Source organism: Chroicocephalus ridibundus, unplaced genomic scaffold (assembly GCF_963924245.1).
Source record: "Chroicocephalus ridibundus unplaced genomic scaffold, bChrRid1.1 SCAFFOLD_26, whole genome shotgun sequence".
Lineage (NCBI taxonomy): Eukaryota > Metazoa > Chordata > Aves > Charadriiformes > Laridae > Chroicocephalus > Chroicocephalus ridibundus.
In genome coordinates, this window is record NW_026961775.1 from 877,081 (window position 1) to 889,563 (window position 12,483).

The 12,483-nt window shown below is 49.6% G+C and overlaps 1 long non-coding RNA gene across 1 annotated transcript; it reads left to right on the forward strand.

The window, feature by feature from the left end:
• The first annotated feature begins 523 nt into the window (after positions 1-523).
• On the forward strand, positions 524-2,950 carry LOC134509750 (uncharacterized). Its single transcript, XR_010069404.1, has 5 exons — positions 524-635; positions 1,653-1,688; positions 1,814-1,852; positions 2,263-2,331; positions 2,825-2,950. It is a non-coding gene; the product is annotated as an uncharacterized LOC134509750 (long non-coding RNA).
• Positions 2,951-12,483: the final 9,533 nt, after the last annotated feature.

The window sequence follows — 12,483 nt, forward strand, 5'->3', positions numbered from 1 at the left end:
TGTTCCCCAATCCTGCAGTCCAGGGTGCCCCAAGAAGAGGGATCTGTCCCAGCCCCCCGTTTACTCAAGGGGAGAGACCCCTAGCTTGAGGCTGGCGCCATCTCTGGGGGAGTCCTGGAGGGAAAAACGGGCCTGGGAGCTGAGTGGCACTGGGGGATGGCAGTGCTGGGAGGCGAGGGGCACTGGGAGATGGGGGGATGTGGCTTTGGGGGGCTGTTGGAGGATGGCTTTTCCTTGGAGCAGTGGGTCATCATCGCAGCGTGTCCAGCTGTCAGGGGTGCACTGCCCGCCCCCTCGCCACCTGCAGATGCCTGGGCACTTCCCCATGCAGCTGCCCCATGCAGGAAGCTGGACTGATGCCAGGGAAGGTGGCTGGGCCAGTGCCAGAGGCGGGGGGTGACTCTGTGCCGGGGCTGGGCTTGTTGCCAGGGCTGGTGTCTCTGCCAGACCTGGCTTTGCCCTGGGGGCTCGCGGGGTGGGGAGGGACAAGGAGGAGTCCTGGGAGGAATAAATTGGCGCCTCACCTTCTCACGCTTCACCCAGCACTTACCACACTGCAGAGGAAGATGAAGGTCGCAGTCCTCAGCGTGGCCCTGCTCTTCACCATCCTGCTGTGCACCCCGGAGGATGCTCAGGTGAGTCCCCAGCGCCATGGGGAGGGCCTCAAGGCTGAGGATGGGGCTTAGCAACAGGGCACCCGCTCTCCTGCAGATTGAAATCGTAGTGGTGAGCACAAAATCCCTTGAATTGGCCTCTCCCTTTCCCACGCAAGGAGCTCCTCCAGGCTCCCAGGCACCTCCAGCCCTGGGCAATGCAGCTTTCTCCCTCCCACAACTCTGTCTCTTCCCTCCACTTCCCCCACCATTAAGCTTCTGCTGCCCAGAGCCCGAGTTCCTCAGTGAGCGGTCAGACCTGTCGCCTCCCTGGGAGGGTCCACCACAAACTCCTCTGAGGGCGCCCACCCATTTCTTGTCTTGGTGCCCCCACAGCTCTCCCTTTCTGGCCTCCCCAGCCCATCCTTTTGGTCCCCTCAGACTTCACCTCCCCGGGATCTCCTCCGTGTCCTTTCTAGCGTCCCCAAATGACCTTCCATTGATTGTTCCCAACGCCTGCCTTTCACTCTTTCCCTTCAGTCCTTTGCCTTTCACCATCTTCACTGCAGTACTGTCCCCAGATCACCTTCCCTGAACCCCCACTCCCAAACACTCTCCCAGTCCCCTTGGTTTGGTCCTCTGCAGTCCTCTTCCTTCTGCACCCACCAACTACCTCGCTTGAAGTCCCTCTATCCCCTCCACTTGAATTCCTTTACCTCAACTTGCATCCCGCACAGTGCTGTCCATTCAACACCCCCTGCCCACTCCCTTGGGGTCCCCTCATTCACCCCAGTGCCCTGTCTTTGGGTTCTCCCCACCCCCATCCTCTCTGGAGGCCCTGAATTCCCCACGCTACCCTCGTCTCCATCCCCACCCCTGCTCCCTGCATGAACAGGTATCCCAGGTGAAACTTTGAGGCATGGAGCGGCGAGGGGCAGGAAGGATTTTCCCCCTCACACCAGGGGGAAGCCACGGGCCTGGGGGGACTGGGGACACCTGTGTCGCACCCACAGCCCCAGCAAGCCCAATCCAGACCACCCCTTTGCCCTCCTTTCCTAGGCACTCCTAGAAGCAAGTGGACTTAGTGACGTGGATGTAAGTACTTGGGTGGAGTTGGAGGGCCTCCAGACTGGGGAACAGGAGGGCACTTTGGTCCTCCCGTCCCTTGCTGGGACCGGGGACGCCCCAGCCACCAGTGAGGTCTCATGTTCTCTTTACAGGAGGCACTAGTCAGAGGTCTGCTATCAAAGAGGGCTGCGGTGGGTACCACAAGTTCTGCTGTCCCCAGTCCCTCCCCTCCATGGCCACCACACTCCAGCGCATCCCAGAGTGCCCCAGTACACCCCAATGCACCCCACTGCAACCCCAGAGAACACCCCCGCACCCCACTCTTTTCCCAGGCAGGGTCCCCTTCCCAGGGCCCCCATGCCATTCCCATCCAGCCCGTTACAACCCAGTACACCCCACGATGCCCCACTACACAGCCATGCACCCAGCTGGGCCCCTTCCCCAGGACCCCCGCTGCTTCCTGTGCACCACCACACAAGCTCGTGTACCCCATTTCTCCCCAGAGGCACCTTCCCCAAGGACCCCCTTGCTTTCCCCTCTACTGCTTCCCAGTACAGCCCACTGCAGCCACACCTTTCTCTAACCCTTGATTTCTCCCCAGCCCCCTCTGCCTGACGTAGATGCGGACCTTTTGCGCAAGAGAAGTGTGGCCGCATCCCTTCATGCCTAGGTGAGCGGCATCAGGGAGTCTCCAGCCCCAAAAAGGATGCTGGGCCCTGAGGGATCCCTGAGCCCACTGGGATGGCCAGACTTTGGGTGTGGGAGAGCGAAAGAGAGGGCACTGTGCATGATCCATGGCCCAGGGGCAGCTGGACACAGCTCCCCCCATGCCTTTCCCTGCACCCAGTGGGGCTCTACGGACCCAGAGGGTCACCATGCAGGCCAGGCAGAGCCTCTGGTGCCCTACAGACCCCAAGGGACCACAGTGAGGGCTGGGCAGGCATCCGGGAGATTTAGGGGCTTCTCAGGCTTATGGCACACTGGGCAAGGCCCTCTGGGTGCCATATGGATCTTGGGAGAGCCAAATCCAGTCCTTCCTATATATGGATGGCTCCAGTTCCCTGCTCCTTCCCCATGCCTCTGCAAAGAGTCACCGTTGCAGACAAGGCCACTCTCATGTCTTGGCCGACACTGGGGGGCTTATTGTGGGCTCTGTGTTTCAGACCTGGAACTGATGGTGACACCCATGTCCTGTACCCCTCCAGCAGCACGAGGAGATGATCATCGCTGCATGACCCCACCTGATCCCCTGGGAGCCCTGGCCCATTTCCCTCTAATCATCAATAAACCTCATCAGCAAAGCTACGCTCTGTGTGTGTGTCTCTGTCCGTGTCCCCTCTGGTCTGCCAGCGCCCAGGCACCTGGGTCCTCTCTGGCTGTAGCTCAGGGATGAGCAGAGGGAGGGAGGGAGCGCGGACACCTGGGGTGTCTCTGTAAAGGCGATCCCCTTCCCACCCACCATGTGCTCCCAGATAAGGGGTGCCATTTGGATAAGGAGGTGAAGTCTCTGTGCTCAAAGAGAAATTAAGGCTGGCTTTGCTCTCTCTTGGGCCAGCCAGGGGGTTGAAGACATGTCTGGCTATCACAAGATAATGGAGCTCTCTTGTGGAGACAGGACAGCCCTGCTTTTCTTCAGCAAAGACAGTAAATTCAAGATAACAGAGACTCTGTGTAGTTCTTCCTTTACTCGAGAGGCTACCGTGCCCGACAATTGAGCTTTGCCTCATTACCTGTGAAATGCATATTAAACTTGCCACCCTTGTATATGCTAACAAAGATTTTAGAGATCATGCTAAACCTATAGGACTGCAGCACTGTTCTCTCCACCCAAATCCTACTACATGTCACCTAGGGGAGGGAGACCTTGTAATTTTGGGGATAAAAAGACAGACAAAATGGCTGTTAAACTGCGATAGAAGAAACTCGATACCTGACGGACCAGTTGAGGGGTGTTGTGTGAAAAGGGGCAAAGTGGTTTTGGCAGAAGATAAACCTCCTTGCGTTCTAACACCTCATCTTCTTCCTCATCCTCAGTATTAGACCAAAAATCTCCAGTCTGGGTTCCAGAATTTGGACAACACATTAACTTACGTATTTGTTGGACCTGGGTCGAGGGCTGCATTTTATCTAAGAGCCCAGTCACCCTTTCTCATAACATTTTAACTAGGAGATTTTCACCTCTAAGTTGGAGATTTTCACTCCCAAGCTTATCGACTTGAGTTCTTAATTTTTCTCCTGTCTCCTTTTGAAAAGCTAATGGTGACTTTAGCACCTCATTCTCTGATTTCAGTGTTGCATATTCAACAGCTGAAATCAGATTAGGAGCAGGGGTTTCCCTAGCTTCTTGTTGTGCACAGGTTAAACAGATGCCTAACACAGCACAAATCACACCCGTGCCTTTTTCCACTCTGAGCTTTTGTGAAGCCCAACACTCTTCAATACGTTCCACCACTTTTTCTTCATCCTTCCAAAATTTTTGGGCCCACTCCTTCCCAGCCTGGGAAGGGGCACAATCATATTTTTGCAGCAGTTTATCCATGGCAATCCCGCCAACTGCGTCAAATTCTGTTGCGTGAAAAGGGGCAATCGTAACAGAAATCGTAACAGAAAAAGGGCAAATCGTAACAGAATTATGATTTGGATACACTAATTGTGGACTGCACCTTCAGTCTAGTCGTGCTCATGAACTTAAACACCAACACTGCACTCCTGACTGCCACGGTTCCGAGTATCGCTGAAATTGTGACAATGATACAAGGAGCTGCCCATCCTTGAATGGCTGCCTTGGATGTTAAAGACATGTTTTTTTATGATTCCCCTCTTTGAGCAGGACAAAGTGCGGTTTGCATTCACGTGGAAAGGAGTCCAATATACCTTTAACCGACTTCCACAAGGATGCAAACATTCCTCCACTATTGCTCATACTGCTTTAGCTAAAGTGCTACCAGAGGTTCCTGTTTCACAGGGATGTACGGTATACCAATATATTGATGACACCCTAATAGGAGGAGAGAACCAAGAAAGTATAAAAGTATAAAAATGATGGAAAACATCCGAAAAACATTACTGGATTTGGGATTGGAAATTCCAGACTCAAAGTGTCAGGGACCCGCACAGGAAGTTAAATTCCTGGGGGTCTGGTGGATTAAGGGAGCTGCTTCTGTCCCTCAGGATACCCTGGAAAAAACAGAGCATGGACAGAATCCATCCAGCGTGAAGGAGTTACAGCAAGTTCTGGGAACTTCAAGCTATTGGCGTAAACACATCCCTGTCTTTTCCATCATTGCTCGCCCCCTTTATTGTTTGCTCAAAAAGGGTAAATCCTGGGAGTGGACTGAACAACATACTAATGCTCTGGAATTGCTAATAAAAGAGCTAAGGTTATTCCAACAGCTTGATCCTATACATCCAGCTGACCCTGTCCATGTAGAATGGGTGTTCAGTGAACATGGTTCTCATTGTAACTTATGTCAGAAGAGACCAGCAGGACCGGAGAGACCATTAGAATTTAGCTCTCGCTCCTTTAATGACACTGAGAGCAGATATTCAGACCTTGAGAAGGGTTTACTGTCCCTAGTGCGGGCGTTGCAACGAGCAGAGCAGATAAGGAGAGAACAGAGTGTGATCATTTGGGGACCTTTCTGCCTCCTAGATGTGGTCCATAAAGGGACAGCACCACCAGCTGGCATTGCCCAGAAACCTACAGTTTGAAAGTGGTATGCTTATTTAGGCATACCTAAATGGCCTTATGGCAAATACCTTATGGCACACTGGGAAGGCCCTCTGGGTGTTATATGGATCTCAGGAGAGCCAAGTCCTCTCCTAGGTGTATTGATGGCTCCAGTTCCCTTCTCCATCCATTCTCCCTTCCCTTCTCCATCGCCAGGTCTCTGCAGAGAGACATGGTGTTTTAGGCCATTCTCTTTTTCACACTTAGTATTATTTTGACCATCTTAGGTATTATTTTGACCTCTGTCTTTCAGGACTGGAACTGGTGGTAACATCCTTGTCCTTTTCCCCACCAGCACATGAAATGTTCATCTCTGGATGATGCCACTTTTTTCCCTGGGAACCCTGGGCCATTTCCCTCCAAAGACCAATAAACCCATCAGCAAAGCTACGCTCTGCATGTGTGTCCGTGTTTCCATGTCCATGTCCCCTCTCATCTGCCAGGGCCCAGGCACCTGCGTCCTCTCTGCCTGTACCACAGCAATGAACAGAGTGACTGAGGGAGCCTGGACACCTGGGGTGTCTCTGTAAAGGAGATTCCCTTCCCACCCAGTGTGTGCCCCCAGATAAGGGCAGATTAGGGCAAACTGGATTGTCCCCCCCATGAATCTGCAACATGAATCTAGCGAAGGGCTAGACTGTACTTTGGAGACATGGCAGGAAACAGATTCTTGCTGGGGTTCTGGTGAGCCCCATCCTCAAACAGCACCATTTGGTGTCGGGGCAGGAGAGGAGCACAGACAGGCAGCTCAGAGTCCTGGGTCCTCTGCCTCGCTCTTGGAGGAGTGGTGGTTCCCTGCCCCATGGAGCCAGCCCTCCTGGATTCACAGGCACTTTCAGAGCCACATGCTTTGGTTTTGTCTCTCCAGGCACACACTGAATTACCACCGACTTTTACATTAGGAATTTTTCCCTCACCCCACTGCCTGTCATGACCTTAAGGGTCTTTTCCAAACTAAATGATCTTATGATATTATGAGGTTGGAATTCAGATGGTTGTTGGCTGCAGTGCTTCAAGTGGAGTCTCACAAGAACTGAGTAGAGGGGAAGAATCACCTCCCTCAACCTGCTGGCCACACTTCTTCTGATGCAGCCCAGGATATGATTGACTTTCTGGGCTGCAAGTGCACATTGCCTACTCATGTCCAATTTATCACCCATCGGTATCTGTAAGTCCTTCTCTGCAGGGCTGTTCTCATTATTCCTTTCATTCCCCAGCCTGTACTGATAGTGGGGATTGCACTTGGCCTTGTTGAACTTCATGAGGTTTGCATGGGCCACCTCCCCAAGGCTGGCAAGGTACCTCTCGAGGGCATCCCTTCCCTTCAGCAAATGAACTGCACCACTCAGCTTGGTGTCACCTGCAAACTTGCTCAGGGTGCACTCAATCCCACTGTCTGTGTCCCTGTAGAAGATATTAAATAGTATTGGTCCCAGCACAGACCCCTGATGGACACCATTCCTTACTGGTTTCTGCTTGGATATTGTGCCTTTGACTAGAATGCTATCTATAGATGCTATTGAGAATGCAGTTAGCGCTGCTGATGCCATAGCAGGTGCTGGCAGCATTGCAGATGTAGGTACCATTTCAGATGCAGATACCATTGCAAAGGGGATTGCAGACTCAAATACCATTGCAGAAACCTCTGCAGAAACCTTTTCAGATGGCCATGCCATTCCTCATAATGTTGCCATAGCAGATAACAGAGCACATACCACTGCAGATACAGATACCATTTCAGATGCTGATACCATTGTAGCAACCGCTGCAGATACCATTGCTGATGCAAAGTCAGATGCAGGTACAATAGGAGAAGCAGATGCCATTGCAGATATCACTGAAGATGCAGAGACTATTGCAAATGCCATTGCGGATGCATACACCATTGCCAATACTGATCCCATTGCAGGTATCCATAACATTACACATACCACAATGATACCGAAACCATCAGTGGTAGAGAGTCCATTAGAGATACTGTTGCTGATACTATTTCAGGTAGTGAGAGAATTCCTTCTGCACATACAAAATCCAAATACGCGTACGCATACAGAAACCATTGCAAGCCCATGTGCAGACACAGAGTGTGTCTGGGATGGAATTAACTCTCCCCACAGCGTGGCCCTCATGGTGCTGTGCTTTGTTTTTGTATTTAGAACAGTGTTGATAACACACCAATGCTTTGGCTACTGCTGAGCAGTGTTCGCACAGCAGCCACACTGGAGGTTCTTTCCGACCACCACACTCAAAGACCAGTACGCTGTAGGTGGGCAAGAGGCTGGGAGGAGACATAGTCATGACAGCTGACCCAAACTGACCAAACGGATATTCCATACCATATGACGTCATGGTCAGCATTCAAAGCTAAGAGAAAGGACAGGGTGGGGCATTCATCATTTAGGCATTTGTCTACTGAAATAACCACTATGTGTACTGGGCCCTTTCTTCCTGGGAAGTGGCTGGACATCCCCTGCTGCTGGGAAGTAGAGAATAATTTTTGTGTTTCCTTTGATTCCACTTGTGGCCTTTGCTTTTCTTTATTAGACTGCCTTTATCTTGACCCACAAGTTCTCCATCTTAATTCTCCCCCATCCTGCTTAGGAGGGGCAATGGTAGAGCAGCTTGGTGGGCAATTGGCAGCCACCCAAGGTCAACCAACCAATCTGGTGAATGATAGCTAATTTGGCTATTGTAGATTTTTCTACAGTTCAGTATTTGCTCTCACTAGAAGTTATGAACCTACGCTGCTTCCATAACTGTCCAGGGACATGGCATACTCCAAAAGTATAATGAGACTCAGTATAAATATTTAGTCTTTTCTTTGGACAGATGGAAAGTCTTGGTTAATGCAATCCTCTTGGGTTGCCTTTCTGGCTGTCTGAAAGAGAAGGGGACCGAAGGAACTCAGGGCTGATCATGCCTGACCATCCTCATTGCTTCCTATGTTGACAGGACCACAACTGTGGGCGAAGGGAGAGGAGCGGGTGTCATTTACTGGGATACAAGAAAGTCTTGGTTAATGCAATCAATTCTGCTGCTTCCACACTCAGCTTTGGACTCAGCAATAAAGCCTCCGCTACTTTATTTTCAGTAAATACTGAATAACCTGTAACCCTATTACGATTCAAATAATATTAGGACCCACCTACACATAGTTTAAGATTAGGATCTCGCAATGTCATGTCTTAGTTAATATATTATATTATATAATATATATATGAAATATATAAACACATATTAAATAGGTTTGAGTCTTTTTGGCGTCATGGGTTGTCACCACACAATCATGATGTGGGGTTTTGTTGTGGTTTGCATCAGATTGGCCATTCAGAATGACAGATGCTCCCCCTCCACCTCTCTTTCCAAAGAGAGGAGGAAGAGAGATAAAGACATTTATGAGTTTAGAAAAAACTAAACTAATTAATTGAAAATATTAATAAATTAATAAAATAATAAATACAAGAAAATAATGACATTGATGCGATATATACAAAATCGTATCAAGCTCCCAGGATAATTTTTGTGTCACCAGCAGGCGCAGGGAAAGTCCCAGGCTGGACTCAGTGGAGGACAGGAGCTGGATTCCAGATCTGGAGTCAGGAATGCTGGGTTCGGGATCAACAGCAGACGAACTGATGGAGTCTTCCTTGGACCTTGGCCACTGAAAAAAGAGGACTGATCCTTTGATCCCTCAGCTTTTATACTGAGCGTGATGCAGATGGGATGGAATACCCTGTTGGTCAGTTTTGGGTCACCTGTCCTGTCTGCTCCTCCCTGCAAGTGTGACCCCTCTACGCTTTTCTGCTTCCAACCCTCCAACGGGGCAAATGACAACGTGAACTGGCCTTGGTTGTTATAGCAATAAGTATAAGCAAGAGCCTCTCTGTGTACCATTCCTTGGCAGAAACTATAAACATAGGTCTTATCACTCTGGGAAGGACCAGTTTCTGCATAATATGCTGTTAATTTCAGAGCAAGTTAGAAGAGGCTTAGATGAAAGTGAAATTACTGAACAGAAAGTTGGTTCTGTTTTACCTCAAACCAGGATATTCCACCTTTATTCCATACCATTTGTACCTTGCTCAGATCACTATTACTTTTATCTATCAAATCTGTATACACATATATATAGATAGATACATGCAGGTCACTCATTTATGATTTATCTTTATATACAAAAGTTCGCTAAGTCTAATTAGTTCATAACTACAGGATTTAATCTATCATAGCAGATTCTCAGGGTAGGAGAAAACGTGTGAAATTCATTGTAGTTCATGCCCATGCGTAGCACGTCCTTCTCAAAGAGTTTTGCTCAACACCACTTGATGAAGTTAGCTCAGGTTTCATCACTGCTGTGCTATCTTGAAAAATACTTATTGTACATTGTTAGTATTATATAACAATTAACATCCTACATTTCAGGATTAAGTACTCTCACCAAGGGTTAAATTTCCTTGAGGTACATGTTGAAATTTTCCATTCTTCAGCATAAAGAACATAAAGACCCTTCAGCAAAAACAGTCTCACGAATTGGTTTGCCTTTGCCTGAAGCAGGAAAAACGCAGTTTTCCCTGACATATTCCTTTCATGCACCACAGGGACTTTATCCCCTTCTATAGTATGTAAAAGGTCTGACTGAGCAGGACCAGCTCAATTGATGGATCCCCTGGTGTTAACTAACCAGGTAGCTTGTGCTAAATGCTTGTCCCAATTTTTAAAGGTTGCACCACTCTCTGCTTTCAGGCTGGTTTTTAACAGTGTATTGTATCACTCAGTTTTCCCAGAAGTTGGTGCATGACCTCCTTCTATGACAAGATGACCCGATTATTGGATGAGGGAAAGGCTGTGGATGTTGTCTACCTAGACTTTTGAAAAGCATTTGACACTGTCCCCCATAGAATTCTCATGGAAAAACTGGCTGCTCATGGCCTGGATAAGCATATGATCTGCTGGATCAAGCACTGGCTGGCTGGATGGTCCCAAAGAGTGGTGGTCAATGGAGTTAAATCCAGCTGGCAGCCGGTCACACATGGTGTCCCTCAGGGCTTGGTGTTGGGACCACTTCTGTTTGACATCTTTATTGATGACCTTGACAAGGACATAGAGTGTATCATCAGCAAGTTTGCAGATGACACGAAGCTAAGCGGGAGTGTTGATCTGCATGAGGATAGGGAGGCTCTACAGAGAGAGTTGGATAGATTGGATCGATGGGCCAATGGCAATGGTATGAGCTTCAACAAGGCCAAGTGCCAGGTCCTGCACTTGCGCCACAACAACCCCATGCATCGCTACAGGCTTGGGGAAGTGTGGCTGGACAGCTGCCTGGCAGAAAAGGACCTGGGGGTTCTAATTGACAAGCAACTGAACGTGAGCCAGCAGTGTGCCCAGATGGCCGAGAAAGCCAATGGCATCCTGGCTTGTATTAGAAATAGTGTGACCAGCAGAAGGAGGGAGGTGATTGTCCCCCTGTACTCAGCACTGGTGAGGCCACACCTTGAGTATTGTGTCCAGTTCTGGGCACCTCAATATGAGAGAGATATCGAGGTGCTGGAGCGAGCGCAGAGGAGGGCAATGAAGCTGGTGAAGGGCCTGGAGAATAAATCTTATGAGGAGCAATTGAAGGAGCTGGGACTGTTTAGTTTTAGGAAGAGGAGGCTGAGGGGAGACTTCCTCACTCTCTACAACTACTTGAAAGGACATTGTAGAGAGGTTGGTGCTGGTCTCTTCTCACAGGTAATTAGCGATAGAACAAGAGGGAATGGATTCAAGCTGCAACAGGGTAGGTTTAGGCTGGACATTAGGAAAAAATTCTTCCCAGAAAGAGTGGTCGGACACTGGAATAGGCTGCCCAGGGAGGCGGTGGAGTCACCGTCCCTGAATGTGTTTAAGACTCATTTAGATGTGGTGTTAGGAGATATGGTGTAGGGGAGAACTTTGTAGAGTGGGGTTGATGGTTGGACTCGATGATCCCAAGGGTCTTTTCCAACCTAAATGATTCTATGATTCTATAGGGGATACAATATGCCCTCCCAGGGCAGAGGTGAAGGATAACATCCCTGCACCAGCTGGCCATCCTCATCATAATGCTTTTGGTTACCAGCAGCTGAGGTTTCCCTCTAGTCACCACGAGGACAGAAGCATGCGGAGTGCCTACACACCCTTGCCTCTCAGACCTGGCACTGCCCACCTCACCCTAAACCTTTGCTTTTACCTTAACCCTAATGCCTACCCTGGAGCTCTCATCTTTAGCCCTTCCCTGAACACTAATGCCAAAGCTGAAACCCTCATCAGATGCCTGAAGCCTAAACTCTAACCCAATTCCCTAATCCTGTCCTTCAACCTCCCTTCATCTTCAACCCCTCTTCTAAGCCTAACTCATGTTTCCCAGGATGTAGGAGGGCAGGGCTTGTGAGGGGAGATGAGATGTTAGGGGCAGGCAAGAGGAAGATGAAGGCAAAGGTGACATTGCATTGCTTGGAGAGTAGGTTGGGATGTCATTTCTGCTGGAGGAAGATGGCTGGTGAGGAGCAGTATCGTGAAGTGCTCGAGATGACTGAGAGTTTCATGAAAGACAGAAGAGAGTGTGGGGAAGGTGAAAGGTGAGGCATGTGAGAGGGACGTCAGTTGGTTGAAGAATTCCAAACCCTCACCCTGAGCCCCACCATGATCCCTAGCCCTAAAAGGGAAACTCTTACCCCTTCCCCTAGCCTGATCATGAAGCAGAAACTCTCACCAGTTTCAAGTTTGCCTGAACCCAAACAGAAACCCCAACCCCTTAAGCCCTAGCACCCTCCCTTGAACCGCTAGCCTTCCACCTGTCCTCTAGCCCTCACCATAAGCTGCTTTTCTCCCAGCAGGCAGAATGAAAGCAGAGATTGTGAGGTCCCAGCGCAGTCGCATGACATTGTAAGATGAAATGCGACACAACATGTATCAGATCAGCTTGTAGCTGACAAGGTGGGTGATGGTGGGGAAGTTACTCTTATGTCAGCTGTGCATCAGAATCTCACAGGTAAAAGACAGGTGGCTTTGAAGGTGACTGTAGAGTAGAGTCATTTCTCTCTGAGAACCTTACAGGCCAGAAGTGGGAAA